The sequence below is a fragment of the Lonchura striata genome, chromosome 3 (genome assembly GCF_050655825.1).
Source record: "Lonchura striata isolate lonStrDom1 chromosome 3, ASM5065582v1, whole genome shotgun sequence".
Taxonomy (NCBI): domain Eukaryota; kingdom Metazoa; phylum Chordata; class Aves; order Passeriformes; family Estrildidae; genus Lonchura; species Lonchura striata.
This window is the reverse complement of record NC_140705.1, coordinates 113,899,688-113,919,392: the sequence shown is the minus strand read 5'-3', so window position 1 is coordinate 113,919,392 and position 19,705 is coordinate 113,899,688. Positions and strand designations below refer to the sequence as shown.

The 19,705-nt window shown below is 46.3% G+C and overlaps 1 protein-coding gene across 3 annotated transcripts in view; it reads right to left on the bottom strand.

Moving 5' to 3' along the window:
* The window catches only part of WDPCP (WD repeat containing planar cell polarity effector), a 164,685-nt gene extending 162,154 nt beyond the window's left edge, over positions 1 to 2,531 (bottom strand). For all 3 annotated transcript variants that reach the window (XM_085576151.1, XM_085576146.1, XM_085576153.1), the window contains exon 1: positions 1,632 to 2,531. The gene's annotated coding sequence lies outside the window, so the exon portion shown is untranslated. The remainder of the gene's footprint in view (positions 1 to 1,631) is intronic.
* Between the last annotated feature and the right edge of the window lie 17,174 nt (positions 2,532 to 19,705).

The window sequence follows — 19,705 nt, the reverse complement described above, 5'->3', positions numbered from 1 at the left end:
GGGCACAGTGGGTGAACACCATGAATGCTTATGAAGCAGCTGTTGCAAGCATTTATACATTTTTGCAGTCTTAAAAATAGACAGGAAGTATACACAGTTGTATTTTTTCACTGCTTTTCTCATTCCTCTGAGCCCCTTAGAGTTTAATTTTGAGGAGAAAATTTCATGCACCTGTCTTCATGACAGTTTGGGCACTTCTGCAGAAATTAGGGAGGGAAGAAAAGCTGCCAATGTGTTTGTTGACTGCCTTCTGTCAGTTCCATGGAAAGTCAGTAAAATCTCATTTCAACATGTGCTCAGGGCTCAAAGGAATTCATTGCAGTAATTACCATGCTACAATTTATTTTAAATTAAGGTGGTTTTGTAGTGAATATTACAGGAGATGGCTGCAGTGTATACTGTTACTTGGTGTAAAAAGACTTAAGGAAAAAGTGCACATCTATGCCTGATAAATATAAATATAAATATAAATATAAATATAAATATAAATATAAATATAAATATAAATATAAATATAAATATAAATATAAATATAAATATAAATATAAATATAAATATAAATATAAATAAGGGTTGATAAATGCTGCTGGTGTTTTATGCCATACCTACTGTAGGTGTAAGGAATCACCACGTAAGGAATTAGCTTTAAGAAAGAAAATCTGGAAGATCTGGCTCTTCAGGGCTTTTTGATGGCTATTTTAAAGCAGCCTTCTGCAGGAGACAACTAATTTCTTGTAAAGTAATGCTTCTAACCATGTATTAGAACGCTTCCATTGTAAGCTCTGCACTTGATAGAGTATCTCTCCTGATGCACTGAGCTCCAGTTAACAGTTGCACTGACATTTACCTCATGCTGAGTTTAAGCACTGTTTCTGTTCCCTCCACACTTCCATGAACCAGTTGAACAGGAAATCTCTCACCTGCTCATTGTCCAAGTGCTTTGCTATCCTGCTACTCACAAGCTACCACGTGGTGAATATTCTTTGTATTGGAAGTTACTCTCCAGTTACTGATGAGGTATTTCCAGGGCACAAAGTCTTTCTGTGCAGAAAAGGCTTGTACATCCATTCTTTACTTCTCCAAGTACATTGATTACTTCTCCAAGAAAACAAAAGCTAGGACTCCAAGCAACAACTCCTGAGAGAGTGTATACAAGCATTCTTTGAGAAACAAATCCCAGGGGAAATTAGGGCTGGAATTGTCGGATCCACTTGTGGAAGGTTCCTAGATGGAGCAGCTGAGAATATTAGGGCTCCTGGCTGAGTCTGTGTCAGCGGAAAGGCTCCCAGGGAAGGCTGGAAATTGTTCAGCCTGGCTGGCATGCCTTGTTGGGGAACACCAAATCCCTGCATCCCAAATCCTCCCTTCGTGCTCCTGAAACTGCACAAGGCAGGCTGCTAATCTGATCTCTTTGTGCTTTCTTGACAGCTTTCCATTCCCAGGAAGAATTCTTTTGAGAGGGAAAAGAAGTAAAGCTTTTCCCCAAATGAACAAAAAAATGATTCCAAGTTTGTCTCGCATCATCATTCTCCCAGTACAGCTGTTCCTGCGATTTCTTACAGTAACTCAGCTGAAGTTGGAAACCCCAGATCTAAGAAATTAATCTAAATCAACATTATACTGGTACTCACCACAGAACTTCACCCCTGGGCAGAGTTATAAGCCATCACATCACATCCAATCAATAGGTTTGAATCTCACTTTCCTCAAGGGAAGGCAGGAGAACTTCTCTGGCAAGTGCTGTCAGAGCACTGGATTTACAAACCTGAGGAAAGATGTCCTGAATAAGCTTATTAGAATTATTTCCTTTTTTTCTTCCTCCCCTCCCCCTCCAACCTCCCAACCCCCATTTCCTGTCCTTTGGGGTCTTTTTACATCTATAGACACATTTTGAATTCCAAGTATTCCAAGAATTCCAAATCCTAGGGGATAGCTATACCTCAGTAGTAATAAAAGAGGAAGTTATATAACTATAACTATTTGCAGCTTAAACAGCAGATATTTTAAGTAACACATTTTGTTAAAAAAAAACAAAACAACATTCCAACAGCTCTTTAAGTGGCAGCTTTGCAAAGCAGCGTGATAAATGCTGCTGAATTAGAACAGAGGCTGAGCAGCCAGCTGTCTAAAATAAAACTCTGTAACTGGAGGTAAATAGAGAAGTGAACAGATAGAGATGCAGTCTTCAGCTTAGCCACAAATAAGCCCATTGTTTTGATTTTACAGAATCTTTAATTAATTTATAAACTTAATTGCACAGATGCTTTCTTTTTTCAAGTGTGTTAACCATAACCATCAGTGCCAAGACCACCTCAAATCCTAAATAAATTATAAAATAAATAAACACAAATAAAAGTAGTTTTACAGTGCAAGTTTTCTTGGAGCCTCCAGATGGAGCTAGTAGAGAGGGAGTCAGACTGGGAAAATTTTTTTTTCTCCTCAACCTGGAAGCCTGGAGAAAAATACCTGTCCATGAGAAAGCAAGCAAACCTCATTCTGCAAGGGACTGGGGGCTCAGGAAACTCTTGGACAGGACAGGGAAAGTTTTGACAAAATACCCACATTCTCACCTGTGTGGATACCTGTCTCCATGCCACTGAGATATCTACATGCAAGGTGGCTTCTCCAGGACAAGGAGAATAACCTTTGGATGCACTTGGCACCACCCTTGCTTGAAAGATGCTCCTCTCTTCCACTTCCCAGGAAAAACTGCACTTGAGGTCAAGTGATAAATTCAGGAAACAAGTTCTGCTGTTGGCTCTGCAGGAGCCCACAGCAGCCAGATGTCCTGCTTGGGACCTGTCTGCCCCTCAGCTTCTTGTAGCAGGTATTCGCAAGAGAAGTTGAAAGCCCTGGCTGGAGGATGAGGCATGGGCACTTTCCTTTGCAAAGTGCTTTGGAGAAGGTGGGATGGCTGTGCACCAGGTGATGCTGGCCCAAGAGGCAAATGGAGCAGGAATCACAGGCATCTCTTCATCAGCCAGCAGACCACAAGACAAGTAATCCTGACCCATTAACTCCTCCTAACTGGAGAAGTTAAATCCAGGTGAAGATGGCTGCGCTACTTCTGTGGGCTTTCAAGAGAAAAGCATCAGTCCTCCTTGTTATGAAATCTCATAATGTGAAAACCAAATGCTGTTTGGTAACTTCTCTTTGGTGTGGTCTGGTGCTGGTGCAGAGCAGAGCACGATAAACATCTGCCTCTTCTGAGAACAGGAGCTCTGCCTTGCTGAGGAGAGGTGAAGGAGGTGAGGCAGAGGCCACCTCTGTGTGATTAGAGCTCCTTGATACCACTGAATGAAATACCTGGAGGAGGGAGGAGTCAGACACAATTATCAGGCATTCCCATTTTTCTCTGCAAAGCCACAGGAGATGAGGTTGGCTTTTCATGGCAGGCGCCAGGCATTTCTCTGCATGTTGCACAAACAGAGAAATAATTAATACAAACTCCTTGGATGCTATACTCCTCTCTGACTGCATCACTGTGAAACTAGACATGGGGTAAATTAAGTTTCTTGTTAGTGTCCAGGCTGGTAACAGTGAAACCTGGTGAAATGTTTGATCTCAGCCCTCCCAAACCACATCCCCATGAGTGAACTCCTGGCAGCACCACCCTGCCCCCTGTGAGGCTGGGCTGCTGTTCATGGACTCACCTGCACCGGCCAGCAGGAGAAGGCAGCAGGCAAGCACCACTGGTCAAGGGCATCTGAAAGGGTGAGGGGTTCAAACTCAGCCATTAGATGCTAAAGAATTTCACTAGATGCTAAAGAATTTCACTGGATGCTTATAATTTCACTAGATGCTAAAGAAATCGTTAGAAGAGTTGCTCTAGACTTGTCCCCTGTCCTTTCTACCTCCAAATTTGACTCCATATCTCTCCTCTCGGCTGTCACACTGACAGCTAAAATACTTTGCTGTGAAGAGGTGATCCCTTAAGGCAAACCAAAGGTGCCACTGGAGCCACGAGGTGTCCCCACAGGGCAGCTGCACAGCCTTGGGAGGACAGAGGGGAGCCACGGGAGAAGACACAACTCTGCAGTGCTGGGCATGAAGTTCTGACACTATTCTTACCTTTTTTTTTTTTTTTTTTTTTTTTTTTTTTTTTTTTTAATTTTTAGAGGTGAATATCTATTTTTGGCTTTTGCTAGAAACAGTGCTCCCCTTCCATTTAGGGAGAAAAAGATCAAATCTTTCCCAGTCTCTCTAGGACCACTAGGTGCAGTAGGTGCAATACAGGAAAGCAGATGTTCCATTTTCCTTGTCCTTCTCTGGTCCCACTGCTCTGCTCTTCTCAGTGTGCCTGCCAGACAGAGGTACAGAAGTGATCTAGAGAAATGATGCTTCTTGGCCAAGAAGTAACTTCCCCAAAAGTGACCATTTTGGCACAGAAAGTGTCCATCCTAGTTCCTGGTCTTTTCATCCAAAGAGAAATTAGGGCTAATTAGGGCTAGTTAAGGCTATCTAACTCATTATGGAGATGACAGCAAATGGGTCTTGAGGGTACAACCTCTTGCTGCTGTATAGTTATTTTTACAAGGTGAGATTAGGAAGAGCCCCTCTTATGCCCCAAAATATGCAGAATTTGTGCCTTTTTCTGAGCAGCTCAAATCCTCTCAGGCAGAGGGGAGAGCCCTTTGTGAAGTTCTGAGCTATTTCGTAGACAAAACCAAAAGCACCACCTTGATGTGAAACCAGGTTTTCCTTTTTTTTATTTTTCACCCAAGCACAGAAATGACATGCTTCGTTTTGGTGCACAGAAAAACCTTTGATGATGATGGAATAAAGCCCTAGAAATTTCATTTCTTTTAGGTGGGTGATGGGGGGAAAAAAGGTGTCTCAGATTTTCTACATTTGCACTTGACTATTTGGCCTCCCACCCTTCCTGCTATTAATTGAATGAGGCTTAGGGTTTGGCTGATGATGGGGCTCTTCAGCACTGGTTGTTTTCCCTTCCTGACTAGAGAAGTCAACAGAAGGAAAGTCTGTCAAACAGACAAAAAAATACCTGTTGGAGGGTCTCTCCAAACCTGCATTGAGCTAGGGCTCAGAGTAACCTCTGCTCAAAGTCCGTGGTCCTTCAGCCTGGTCTTGGAACCTGGGTAATGACCTTGGCCACAGGATAAGTGGGCTTATCTTGGCTCCTGGCATGGAAATTGCTGACAGGGGATACAGGGAGCTGAAGGGGGCATGCAAGTTTACTGCTGTCCTGTATCCCACAGCCGAGGGCTAACTGCAGCTCCTCTTCCAAATGTCAGGCTGCAAGTGACACTGAAACCTCTGGGAGGTGACGCCTGAAGCACCCCAGGGATGTGCTTCGTCGACACATTCATCAACACACAGAATCATGTTTGAATTACACAGGGGAAGAAGCTGCTCAGGAATATTGCCTGCAAAGCTTTCCTTACTATGAAAAGTACCAGTCATGAAATCCCCAAATTCTTTATCCATGAGAAAAGGGCTGCCACGTTCCCCACTCTTACTGCAAACACTTCCTTCATGTCGTGAGTCACCTGGTTCCTGGTGTGCTCACAGAGCAGGTGATGAGGCACACACCTGCCTGGGTGTAAAATGTTTCTTGGCAAAGGGAGTGATACCTGAGCAAATAATCTGTCACTTAATTCACGTAGCTCCTATGTGGTGCTCCTCTGCCTGGGATTCTGGCAGCACTGCTGGGAAGCAGGGTCAGGGAAGTGAATACAAAAATCCAAATCACGTATATCCTCGGGCAAACAACGGAACAAAAAAGAGTAGTAAAAAAAATAGTAAAAGATTGCTCAATATTTATCTTGGCTTCTTTCACTTTTTTTATTTCACTGGCAAGGCAAACATTGGGGTATCATGGCACAAAAGGACTCCTTGATACATATTTTCTAAGATTGTCAGACTGAAAAAGGTCAAGAAATGCAGTTTGAGTGACTTCAACATGAGAATCAAAGCCACAGAGATGTAACCTGATCAAAGCTTCCCTGTGGTTTCCCAGCCACTTTTGTTATTGATTTTGACTAGCTTTGCTTATGGACCTTGATAAAAGCGGGGCCAGACACAAAATCAATGCTCCTTTTCACGTGCATTTTTCAGTCCATTATATGCTATTGATAGCACCTGGTATTTTTCATCATGACAAGTTTTTATCTTCCCCTGGTTAGTTCATGAGCTTTGTCTTATTATACTTTTTGCCTTTCCAGTAGGTAACACTGTACTCTCCAAACAACTTACCTGTAATGACATCCCTCATTTTTGGTTGTAGCACCCTTCCCTTTCTTTTTACCTCATGTCTTTTTGCATCCATCATCTTCCATTTACTCCAGATAAAAGCTCTGGTCTTTTGTTCCCCATTTTAGAATGTGTTGAGAATGATCTTGTGTGTGTGAGTTTATGAATTCCTTTGCTATTGCCTCTACAGAAGGTATGTTTTTGGCTCTAGCACAAGTTAACAAACCTTTTGAAAGCAAAGTGAAGGAAGCTAGTCAGAAATAGCAATTAACAGTGTGGATTTCAAGAGATGGGAGAAAACAAGTAGATGTATTCAAAGGCACTGGTGACTGAAGAACACAAAACCACTGGCTGAACCCCAAAGAGAGGTGACAGAAAAAAGAAATGTGTGGCACTGTTAGAAAGACAACTTGGCCAGGAGGATGAGGACATCACTTCAACTTAGGAGGAGCTGATTAGGTGGAAATGAGAGGAGTGGGAAGAGAGCCAGGCTGGTCTGAGGGATAATCCCAAAAGCTACTGAATGTGGGAGAAGGGGAATACGGGCAGAAATAGAGAGAATTTAGGAGAACAGAGGAGGAGGATGAATTCTCCCTGTGGTAAGGAGAAAGCAGAAGATGAGATGGGACAGAAGGTGCTGGTGGGAGGTGGAAGCAGGACAGCAAGAGGGCAGAATGTGGAGGTGTCAGCTGGGTGACGTCCCTCTCAGGAGCCAGCCCGCTGCTCAGGCAGCAGTGTCACCCCCAGCATGTCTCTGAGCAGTCACCAAGCCCCAGCAAAGGCCACGGCTGTGGGGCACGTGGGAAGTGTCCGTGTCCGTGTCTCCGCCGTGTTTGCTTTGGAGTTGGCAAGGCAAACGAGAGCAGCCAGGAGAGAAGCAGAGGGCAGATGGCAGCCAGCAGAGCTGGGGGTGGCTGGGCTGCCTTGCCTCACTGGAGTCACAGCAGGACAGCAGAGACAGAGGGAAAAGTGTTGCTCGGACAACTCCAATCAACACTCCCAGGGAGAAGTCTGGGCAAAAGCCAGCAAGGGACGTTGCCAGGAAGGCTGAGGAGGAAGTGGTGCAGGTTAAAAAGCAAGACTGAAGCAGTGACAGCAGGAGAGCCTGCACTTGGGAATGTCCCTGGGTACAGAGCTGGGGCAGGGTTAATGAAATTTTCCCAAAATTCCATGAAAGAGGATGTTCCTCTCATCCCGAGGATGTTCCTCTCATCCCCACTAAGCCAGCTGTTTTACAAAGCTATGTGCTTTGTAAGGAGCACGGGGGATCTGTAGGGAGCTCCATGCTGGAGAAGGCTCTTGTCCTTTTTCCCACCCAGCCCTTTCTGGAGCAGGATCCTCCTCTGGACCCGGCAGGGTCCAGCATAGCTCAAGGTGAGAGTCTGGAGGGCAGAGGACAGGAATTTCTTCATTTTTGGGCACAGTTTCAGCAGCCAGCCAGCTGTACCTTATGGCCAGTTCCACCCAGGTGTGCAGAGGCACTGGAGGTGAGTGGATGCCAGCTGGCTCCTTCTCTGAGAGGTGAATGCCTGGAGTGTCCTGCAGCAACCTTGGGGCTGCGGCTTGCTTGGAAATCCAGCCAAACCCCCATCTGCAGCAAGAAGACAGTGCAAGAAGAAGCAAGAGTCTGAGCTGGAGAAATTAGCATCGAGCCATCCATGTTGTTCCCACGTGACACTCTACCCTTGCTTTTCTAAGGCAGATCATGCTCTTGAGCACCTAACTAACATGGAGCAATCAGGATGTGCCTCACCTTCTCTCCTGACTCATATCCTGCTGTGGCACACTGGGTAGACAGAAGCAAAAGGCTGACATTTCTTTCAGTCCACAATCCTTCAGTCAGGTTCATCTGAGCCCATGAGCTGAGTTGCTAGAAAATGGGAAGGAGGCAGGTCCCAGGGTACCACAGTTCCAGAAAACATGTGCTCATTGCATCAAATGGAGGCTGCACTTTGGTACTCAGACTTAAAGGCTTCTCTTCCATTTATGCCACTTTGACAGAATCAATATTATAAAGACAAATTGCTTGGCCAAACCACTGTTTCCCTTCCAGACTCCTTGGGGTGAACACATTTGTGTTAGATTTTATACTCAGGAACAGGTTTTTCAGAGATTTATCACATTTACATGAAGGGGAGAAGGTAAAAGCAAATTATTAATCCATGCCATTCCCACCTCTCTCTTGTCACGTCATGGAAGATATGATGGGGTTGTGAGGAGAATTTCCACGTTCCTGGCCTAGTTTGCTCTTGTTTGTTCTCCCTCAATAACTATTTTAACATCCTCTCTCTTTATAGCTGTATAATTGCTACTACATTGGAGCACTTGAAATGGTCTTCAATTTTCATCCAAGCAGAGGAATGGGAAGATGATCATAAGACAGAAAGGCCTTAACTATATTTGCATCCAGTATCTACCAGCCCTTGTTTTTATGTGGTTTCCTCCTGGTTTTTATTATTTGATTCCAAATTTGTGTCATTTAAGAAGTGACCATTCCACAAAATGGATTCACCAAATGGCATTCTGGATTCACCAAATCTGGTGAATCCAGATTTTATTTGCTATATATAAAACTGGAAGTGATGCTCCAATGAAGCACTTTATAAGACTTGTAAGGGAAATCACACCAGCTTGGGAAAAATGAAACTCTCCCTGGAGAGTTTCGTTCAAACAGCTTTTCCCAAGCAGTCGTAGAGAAGACTGAAAATAACTGTAATTAAAAAGAGCTTACAAATCAATCTCAAGGTTAAATCAGAGCTGGAAGGGTAGATTATATGCTGTTATGTTATTTATGTAGCTATTCACCCTTCCCAAAATGGCAGGATGGATTCAGCCCTGCTGAAGGCTTTATTCATGATCAGTACTGTGCATAATAACCGAGTTCCCACATTGCTCAGCTCACCATAACCACCATGTTTCTGGGAGAAAGAGCTTGTGTTAGAGCTATAACAAAGTGGAGGCACTGCAATAACTGTTAATATTTAATCACCAGGACTTTTCCAGCCCTCTGGCACAGGCCAGAGCTGGGAAGCATGTCCTCTGTTCACAGTGAATACACACTGCCCCGGTGGCACTGAGGACGAAACCTTGAACTTCACAAAGTCCCTTTGATAAGAGAAACACAGTCAACCTGGGAGCTGTTGTTCCTAGAAAAAAATCATTAATAAAAGTGAGTTCTGCTTTGTCTGCAGCTGTCCCTTTTGATAATGAGCTGGATTTGAAGAAAAACCAGGGATTTCCCTGGTTACAAAGAACAAAACTATCCTTCCTAACCACCTAATGAATTTCTATAGCAATATTTAAGCTAAATTCTGTTTGTTTTACCTGGTCTTCCACTCTGCAGAGCTGCCAGAGGATGGGCAGGCGTGGTCATCCATGGCCATCTGGGAGAGGTGGATCAGCTGGAGCCGAGCCAGCCTTGGTTCCCAGCGCTGGCATTTGCCCAGCCCTTGTCAGCTCTCACCTTCAGAAGAGACATGCCATGGTGTCACGGGTCTTGTCTGCTGCCACACCAGCCAAAAATACTGGTCCTGACTTCTGAGGATCTAGAGAAGGAATAGATGACAGGTGGAAGACATAATGCTAGAAAGGAGGTGGTATTTTTATAGCTTCTTTTCCAAGAAAGATGTTGACCCAATGGGGATACATGACGAGACAAAAAAGAGGAGATTTGAGACACTTGGACAACTTTAGGGTGATGAGGTCTGGACAATGGTAAATGTCACATCCCTGTCAGGAGCCTACCCAAGTCAGAGTGAGATTTGGTGAAAAAGCTTATATGGAGAAGAGTGGCAATGAAGTTTGTCTTTTAAATTTAGAGCCCAGGAATAACCCACTCTACAGTGTGGGACACATCCTGGATTGTGCTTTTAGGGAATTTATATTGTTTTTCCATCTCTAATTCAGCAAATAGCTGGAGTTTCTTATAGAGCTTTTTGGTAAGAGTCTCTAAATAATTTTGTCTCATTTCCCCCTGCAAAACTCCTCTCTGCCTTGCCTCTGCCAGCATATGAGCATCTTCAAGGTCTCAGTGTCCAACATGACAAATGCCACAGCTGCTCTGCCTCATCCCGTCTGTTCCATTTGAAGAAGTGACGTTGGAAAATAGTTTGTGTTCCAGCACTGGCTCTGGGAACCCTCTCTGGCAGGGCAGCTCCACATGCCTGACTCGCCCCGGGGCCAGTGATTAGCAGGTGTTGCATTAGAGCTGCTTAAGTGGGCTCAGCCTCAGAGGCTCAGCTCTATTTATAGCCGAGTTCACCACCAGGGCTGTGCCAAGTAATGGGCACACCGTGGGACGTCATCCTCTGAGGTTCCTCACAAATCCTTGCAGTCCCCCAAAAGGAGTTGAAGTGTGTAAGCACAAAAGAATGCACCCCAAGGAGCTCAAATTATTGCTCTTGGTGCTCCCAAAAACCACTGCACTCGGCCTTGGGTGCTGCCAGGTCTTTAGGTTTGCCCATGGAGGGTGGAAGGGCCGTGCCAGCCCATGGGAGACTCTCCTGCAGCCTGTGGAATGAAAAGGTGGACAGGGCATGGCCAGCCCAAACAGTGAGTGCAAGCAAGGACAGGCTGGAAGAGAGCCTCCAGCAGGGTGTCCTGTGTGCCTCCATCTGGGTCATCCCTCATTTTGGGAGAGGTGGCAGGGCTCACTGCCACATCTCCCAGGAGCTGAGGACAAGTCACGCCAACAAACAAGGATCTATTTTAATCCCAGCCCTGACAACTGTCCCTCCTCCACGGGGGTTTGAAATGTCACCTTAAAGACAGGGGGCTTGGTACGTGCTGTACAGCTTAATGAAAAAAGTCATGTGGAGCCTCGTGGATAGAAGTTTGCTGAGTTATCCTGGGAAAATTAAACACAAGTCACCCTCTGTCTGGATTTGGCATCAACACATTTATCATACTAAAGTCTTTTTCCATGTGGTGGTAGTGAAAGGCCAAATTCTGTCTCTGCGTAGTCAAACACGTGTGCTGTCATTGAACTGGGACCCAGGACACTACAGATGGATTTATTTACTTGGTAAGGAATTGCTGCTCCTTGGTAGCAGCACACAGTTCTTTAATACCAACTGGATCTGAGCCCCTGTGGAGCAGATTTTAGTGTCCCTTGCAGTTTTATGTGGGTACTTTAAAGTCCAGAGATGCTTAGCCCCATTATTTCCCATGAAAATGGTGATTCTCTGAGTGGGTCTTGTTAAAGTCTGAATTTACAAGCCAGTCTTAACAAAAAAGTATTTAACAGGAAAAATTCCTGTTAAAATTATTGGAAGGAAGCTTTGGACTCTCTGATCCTTCCAACACAGGATATTCTATGACTGGACAATTCAGAGAGGCAATGTAGAGTTTTAATCATTGCAGCATTTTAAAACTTAAATTCCTCTTGGTGTTCAATTTTTTCCTTGCATTTTGCCAGTTAACACTTGGGCACAGAATTAATTACGAAGGATCGACTTTTACAGGTTCACTCCAAGAGCTGCTCATATGAGTACAGTTGCCTGCTTATAGCCTTCTTCAGAGGATTAGGAAATTAAATCTCTTTAACTGAATAGCACTGGCTATCTAATTTCCACTTCTCATTTCATTGACAGCAACTGCAGAATATCAAAAGAACAATATATGGCAAGAACTAATGACACTTATTTGGCATCTGCTCCCAGTAAAGCATTGGGGAGCAGAAATTGGATAAAAAAGGAGGTCAAGGAATGCAAATCAGAATAGCACTTCTGAAGGACTGATGACAATACTCTGGATTCACTAGGAAAATGTACTGGTGTTTTACTGCTGTTTGTTATTTAACCACAGGACAGCTCACAGCCACTGGAAATATTCCAGTGAAGCCCTAGCATGCTGCTGAGTCCAATAAGTGTGTCTTTTTGAGGTGGGGAAAAAAGCAGAATTATCTTCTCCTCCCCACCTGAAAAGGGTTCAAGAAGACCAATGCCACAGGAACTGGTGGGACTGGGGTGAGGAATGGCTCAGGGACCCTTCCCTGCCTCCTCTCAGCAGGAAAGGCCATCAATGCCAGGATTGTAAGGCAGCTTTCCCTCCCTTCCCAGCACAGAGCTGCCTTTTCAGCAGCCCTGCTATTTCTGGGGCTTTTTAACCATCTCCTCATGGGACCAGCCTGGCTTCCAAACACGCAGGAGACACAGCCAGAGCTGCTCCAGGAGAGCAAAAGGGAGTGGGACTGACCTGGAAGATGTGGAAAGCTGTGCATGAGGAATTACAAGCCATTACCTTATTACATGCTTGAAAAAAGGTACAGAGAAGCCCAGCTAGCTACAGCTCCACCCAAAACACGTGTGGGAAAGATTTAATGGGAGCCATGCACTGCCAAACTCCTCCCATGCCAGCAGCCCTCCTTCCCAGCCCAATTTTTTAGCAACAAGCATTGCTGCCTTGTCTAGTGTTTAGCTCTGAAGCATCCAATGCCCCCACAAAGGCTGTTATGAGCCTAATTTATATTTGCTCTTTATGCTGGATCATTAATTTGCCTGGCAACCACAGCTATTTTTCCCATGCTGGTTTACTATTATTTATGTGCATTCACAGTGGCAACTCTGCTATGTAGGGGGTTTATTGGGGAAGAGATTTTCTTGGTTTTCCTCCATGCTGGCTCCTCCATGGCAGCTCAGCTGGGTGCTGGTGCACTTGTGGGACCAAATGCAGAGGTTCAGTTGAGCCAGAGAGAAAAATGCCTTTATTCTCACTTTGCTTCTGCTCCACCTTGGCACTTGCAGATGACTATTTTCAAAGCATGTAAAAAGAACTCTGTGGCAGTTCCAGACTGCCCTTCTCTTTAGGTGCCTGCATCAAAGGCACCAGGGATCTCTTCTCTATGGAAGAGACACCCCTTTTTCCATCACAGAGCTAGAAGATGTGCTGAGAATGGTTTGGGACGAGGTGGGTTGGCTTGGCTGAAACTGTTGTGGCTGTGGTGCAATATAACCACAGAGGTGATAATTTGGGAGTATCCCTGGCCGCCTCTGCAGTGTGAGTTAGTATATGCTGGTGTGAAAACAGCCTATGGGTCCAGGGTAGAGGATTTTGGATTTTTCTCTTGGGGTTTTGGGTCCAGCAAAGATCCAAAATGTCTTTTGCTCTTGCAAAGACATTTTCTTGTCGAGGGAAGCTGTCAGCTTGCATCTCCTCACCTTGGGAAACATGAAGAATATTTCTGCAGCTCTTTTTCTTCATGCTTTTGTTAGACACAGCTGCACAGTCATCCTGTCAAGACTGGGAACATTCATTTGAGATGGTTTTTTTGGTACTGGGGGCCAAGTGGCAAAGAGCAGGTTGTAAACACACCCATTCCTTAGCCCCCAGCCACATCCCAGCTGCCTTGGAGGAAGGTCTGGGATGCTTGGAAGGGCTGTGCTGAAGTTGTGAGTGATCCACACCCTGTGCTGCTGATGTAGTCACAGCAGAGCTGCAGGATGCACAACAGTGGAAGATACAGCCCTGATAATTTAAATTCTGTTCTCATGTTCTCTGCTTGCTAACTCGCACATGGCTGGATGTCTCTGGGTTTGGTTTGGCTGGAGTCTCCACCTAAGCCCTCCTGAACTTCAGAGGAGCTGGATCAGAAAGAAGCAGCTGGGTCCTTATTTTAGAAGAAGCCCCAGATCATGCTCTGAGTGCTTAATATATGGGAGTAACGTGGATTTGAATTTAGACACACTGCTCGTCATAAAGCAGAGAGGCAGACAGCTGAGCTGAGGTCCAGCTTCCTAGGAACAGCCTTCCTGGAAGAGCTTCCTGAGCTAATCATAGTCCAAAATTATCCTCTTGCATCTGGGACGAGGAGGGGATTCAGGTCTCTTGTCCTTCTAGCTGGTCCAGAGGAAATAGATAAGAGGCATTGCAGCTGAAAAAGATGAAGCTACCTGGGGGAAACAGAAGGAAAGGGAGGGGAAAACATCATGGCAGAAGACAGTGGTTAGGGAAAAGTTAGGTTCAGAGTGGGAAATATCTGCAGATAGAAGTCCTAGGAAGAAAAGTGAGAGATGAATGTGAGAAAATAGGAAGCCACAGGTCACCAAAGTGATTGCAGAAAGGTCTGTAAATGTGCTTCTTTTGTATTGGCTGTGATCAGGAGATGATCCAAAAATGTTCCAAGATCCAACTGTGCCTGTCCTTTGACCTATTCTGCCTCTCTCTCCCAGAACAGCATTTCTTCTGGATCAAATATTTGGGCAGGTGAGGGTAACAGGAAGGTCCCTGAAAATTAAGAAACCTTTGCATCTTGTTATTTGTTTTAATTTGAGATTGTCAAGCCATGTAAACATGTATTTTTATTTAAATTGAAAAATGCTCGTATGCATACCTAAGTGTCTTTATTTCTATACAAGCATTTCTTCCCCCCTTGCAGAAACATGTTGTATCTCAGTTCTTCATCCCACTTAACCATAATTTTTCCTTTGAGAGCCCTGGCAGCAATAAAGTTCTACGTAGCTCTCCCTCTGCCTATGGAGGGAATGAGGCTGATCCCATCCCTGCACTAACCCACTGGGTGTGGGCTGGCACTGTGTTACCCCACAGCTCCTACCTGTTCCCCAGCAAAACCTCCCACTGCAGGAGAAAAGTCCTTCCTAAGGTCTCTAATCTGCCATCGAGCCAAGGTGACCACAGAGTTTTCCCTTTTCTGGAAAGGGCAGGAAGCCTGGTGTGAAGGAGATGGAGTCCCAGTTTCCCCCAGCCTTTCCACCAGGGCTGAGGTCCCCGATACTGCCAGCTGGGCACACTGGTTTAGCTGGATTTTCACGTTCCCTTACCTATCACAGGTTACTTCTGAGCAGCAGGACAGGGCTGACCTGCCCTGGGAAGTGAGTGGGAGGGAATGCAGTGTTTTGGCTGCTCTGTCTAAACTCCTGTGGCACCCCAATGCTGGTACCCAGCACCTCGAAGTGCCTGGAGTGAGTAGAGGTGTCATTCCCATGTGTTCAGAGACCCCAGCTCCAGAGGTGTCATTCCCAAGTGCTCAGAGACCCCAGCTCCCTCCCTTGCTGCCCCCCAGGCTCAGGGAGGCTAGGCTGGGATGGTGCACCCTTGCCAGCAAAACACTTTTCCTGCATTATTTTACTGGCAGGGAAATGTAAACCATTGGCTGCACTTCCTTGCTGACTCAAAGCTGTGATAGATGATGCTGTAATCCAAATGTCACCAGAGCTGTGACCTTACATCAGGCGACTGGGGTCATGGGTCTCATGACTGCTGTCATATTTTTGGAGCTGTGCTTAGCCCAGAGATAAGGCTTCCCTCTCAACTTCCTTTCTCTGCAAAGATCACGGCCACGTGTGTGCTGTCCTCTGCCCTGGGACACACCTCTGGCAGCTTCTGGGAGACCCTGAGGTGTGAAGAAGGGGCAGATCTCGGGCTGCTGGGGCTGGGGGGGATCCTCTCTCTTTCAAGAGGGCTCTTCCCTCTTAAAAGGCCAAGCACTGGCACCTCGTACCCAAATGGTCACTTCCAGGCCACAGGTGCATCCCTGGCACTTTAGCTTCAAATGTTGTTCCATGGGCAATCTTTGCTTTGAGTTATTTGAAAACAATGTAGGAAGATCCTTTCCTTTCTTAGTTCTGCTAATGCAGAAATGTTGATCTCTTCTTTTCAGGTTTGTATCCAGTTCAAAATACATCTGAACTTTAGAGAATTCAGTGATGGAAGTTCATCAGAGTCGACACTGAGGGGAGTTTTAGTGGCTTGTTAAGGTTAAGGCACCCCTGGAGGCACCTGCAAATTGGACTCAGCAACGTTTTTATTCTGCTTTTATTGAATCGATATCAGTCCGCTCTTCAGTTGCCTGAATATATTTTGTTTTGTTTTCATTTGTTGTGAAAGACCTGACTCTCTTTGACCAGAAAGATGCTTTCATTTCACCTGGGGGCAGATGGGGCCTTTGAGAGCCCCATCAGAATCGTCTGCTGGTGGTCTGTGATGTGTGCCAGTCCCTCCAAATGTGCGTGGAGATCCCATTTGCTTTAAGAGCATTTTACATCCTCCCAGGGTATTTTAAGGCTGGGTCAGTGTAAAGTGGCTTTTGTATTAAGGAGTATCTGGCCCAGGGATTTTGTAACTCCACTTACTGCAATTCTTATAATCAGCTTGAAGTCTCTAATTAGCTGCATTAATGACTCAGCCCTGCAGACAGCTCTTGAAGGTGAAGGGTGACATGCTGGAGTTGCTCTCTTATCTGAGAAAGGCTGACATGTATTGGGCCTTTTTTTCAAAGGAGAGTTGAGCAGCTAAGAAATTTACCCTCTCCCCAGGTTTCATTAAAGGCATTAAAAGCCATTTGATATGTTCAAAAAGCCATATCCACCTCTCTTGTGCTCAGATCAGGTGTCCCTCCAAATTAACTTTAAAAGATACAATTGCCCATCATTTGAGCTTCCTGGAGGCCACTGCTTACACCATCATTTCAGATCCACCAGGTGAGGGCTGGGTTTGTGCAGGACCATGGTTTTCCCCAGGGAATTGTGGCACCTGGGGTGAAGTGGGTGATATGCCTGGCTGGATCCAGCTCCAGGCTGGTCCACGGAGCAATGGCTTGGGAGAAGAAATTAGTCCATTCTGCACAAATTTAATTAAAGCCTGACAAGAGAATGGAGGAAGTTCTTGACAAAAGGGACTATGAAATTTGAAAGGAAAGCTGCTTTGCCGGCTCTCGTTGAGTGAATAGCTGCTGGAGTTTCTTGGGTCCCCATAAATGGCTATAATTTGCTTTTCAACAGCTTCTACTAATGGTTTTGCAGAAGTATCTCATTAAAGTTTATGGGAGCTTCTAATCTTCCAGGACTCTAAAAAATGCAGAAGTTGCTCTGTGCCTTCACATGAATTTGTGAGCGGATCTCATCAAACTTCCATCTCCGGGAAGAATTCCTGTGCTTATTTCCTGACAAGCTGTCGTGTTTCCAGCTCGGTGCCTCTGTGTCCCCACTCACAGACAACCAGATGAAATCCACTGTCCCACGGGGCTGCAACCAGCACATGGCAGGGAGACCCAAGAATCAGCCCGTCCTGGAGGTGTCATTCGCTTGAGAATTCAGGATTTTAACTCCTGTTGCAAGGCTCTCTGCTGCTGGGTAGGTAAAAGATCATCTGCAGCAGCAAGGGTGCAGCAGTGCAGACATTGCAGCTTTGGGCCTGCAGCACCAAAGTGTGGAGCGTGTAGGGCTGTGCAGGGCTGCTGGGGGTGCTGGGGGCTGCAGCCCCCTTCTGCCCATAAATCCTGGCTGTGATTACTGCATTCCTCATGGGAGACCCTGAAAGAGGCACCCTGGGCAAGCAGGGGCAGGGGGTGGTGTTCCCACAGCCCTGCAGGCTGCCTTAACCAGCTCTTGCTTTGCCATGGCAGCTTTTGGGACGTCATTCCCTCAGGGATGAGCTCTCCAAAGGGTCTGGCAGGGGGATTCTTGCACGCTGGGGGACCACAGCACCCGAAGCATTGCCGGGAGGCTGGAGCCACCTGGGTGCAGGGAGAGGTGGCTGTGATGAGGAGGGTGGTGGGGCGGTGGCTCTGCAGCTGGAGGCAGGGCTCGGTCACGCCATGCAGCTGCTGGAGCACAGCCACCTCAGCACTGACGCTGGGACAGAGGGCAAGGAGGAGCAGCTGGCACCTGTGCTGGGCTGGGCAGAGCTGCCACGAGATGAGGACCAGCCCCTTGAGCTGCAGGCTCAGCAGGAACAGCACCAAGCAAAAAAATGCCACGTCCCCTGGGGATGTAGTACCTGCCAGCTTAACCTCTTGCATGGCCATTTGACAGCCTATTTTTCAGTCTGGATTTTTTTCAGCCTACTTCCCTTTGCATGAAAAAGAAGATTTTTAAAAAAAAATTTTTTTTTTTTTTAAACTTTCTTCTCAATCCCAAACTTCCCAAGGGGGCAGAATGACAAACCCTGTCTCAAAGCCCAGTGTGGTGGATGAGGGATGAGGTGGATGAGGATGAGTGTGGTGGGGATGAGGGATGCCAAAGCTCGGGTTAGCTTGGTCATACTATACATATAGCTATATATACATACACATGCAGAGCATTTTCAGAGCATTTTTGGCTGCTGCCCGGCCCAGCACTGGCTCAAACCCGTGTGGCTGACAAGGCCAGCAGCACCCTCCCCTCACACACTGCAACGTGGCCATCACAGTAAATCAACTTGCTGCTTGCCTTACTTGAGGCTTCCAGCTGGCACCCCTGCAGCTCCCGTGGCGTGCCCTTCCTAACAAATCGTTTCCCAAAGTTTTCCTGCTGGAAGCTGTGGGATTTGGCTCCTCGGAGGTGTTTTTATTCAGCAGAGCCCCGGCTCCTGCCGGCTCCTCGCACCCTGAGCTGGCGGCTGTGAGGGCATCTCCCACAGCTGCGGGTGAACCCGGGGATCCTGCCTGTTTTGTGGAGACAACCTCCTGGGAAAGCCTCTTCACGCCACAGAGAACATTTACTGCCTTTGATAAGCTTGTCAAACATTTCTGGCTGCGTCTGGATTTCTCCAGCACAGACGTGTAGCAGAAGATTAAACCCGCTCGTGTTTTACCCCAGGCTTCAGCAAAACTAGGGCAAAAAAAGGCGGGAAAGTGGTCTTGAACAGGAGGATGTTTAGCTGTGGAGAAAAGCCTGACTTTGAAGCAGCCACCTTCACACAGAGTCCCACAATCACAGATTGGAAAAGATCATTGAGTCCCTAAGGTCATTGAGTCCAAGTGTTGGATATTTTTGGAGGAATTTGATCGGGGCCCCTTTGCAGAATGGGAGATGCTGCAGGCCTTCAGGAGCTGTTGATGGGGCAAAATGTAGCTCTTGGAGCACATGGCATTGTATGCCCCAAGTGCCATTATATCAGGCAGCCCAGGTCTCCTGTCCCTCAGTAGCTGGGGCTCTGCTGCTGGAATGAGGAGTTCAGGCTCCTCACTGGCCTCATCCTGCCACTCACAGACCTGGTTTCCTATCCCAACCTCTATTTCTGAGGTGCTGAGCAATGATCCTTAGGAACCATTCACCGTGCTTCCCTTGACAAGGGTTTTTTGGGCAAGGATCTCCGGGGCTCATTGTATGCCAGCCCCAGTGCAAACTTCATCAGGGTTGAAAATTTTAGGACACCTCCTCTGTGAAAATGCACCCAGTACAAGAAGGGGCTGGCTTTGTTTCTGTGATGTGTCACCCTTCATGGCTGCAAAGCAGTTTCACTGCATGGGCTTCATTTTCAATAAGCATGTCCTTGGAAATGGAAAAAACATTTAAAGATGTTTCACAGCTAACAGATGGATTTATCATCCAACATTCAAAGAACAGTACTGGGGGCAAACTTCAACCCCTTCCACCCCAAGATTGGTTGGAAAGGATGGAAGCTGACAGGGCTCCAAGAGGATTTGTGCTGCCACCAGCAAAGCTTGAACAGCTGTGAGGTCATCCAAAATCATCCAGGATTCTGACTTTGCCATCAAAAAGGGATTATGGTGGCAATATCATAGAATCCTAGAATGGTTGACATTGGAAGGGAC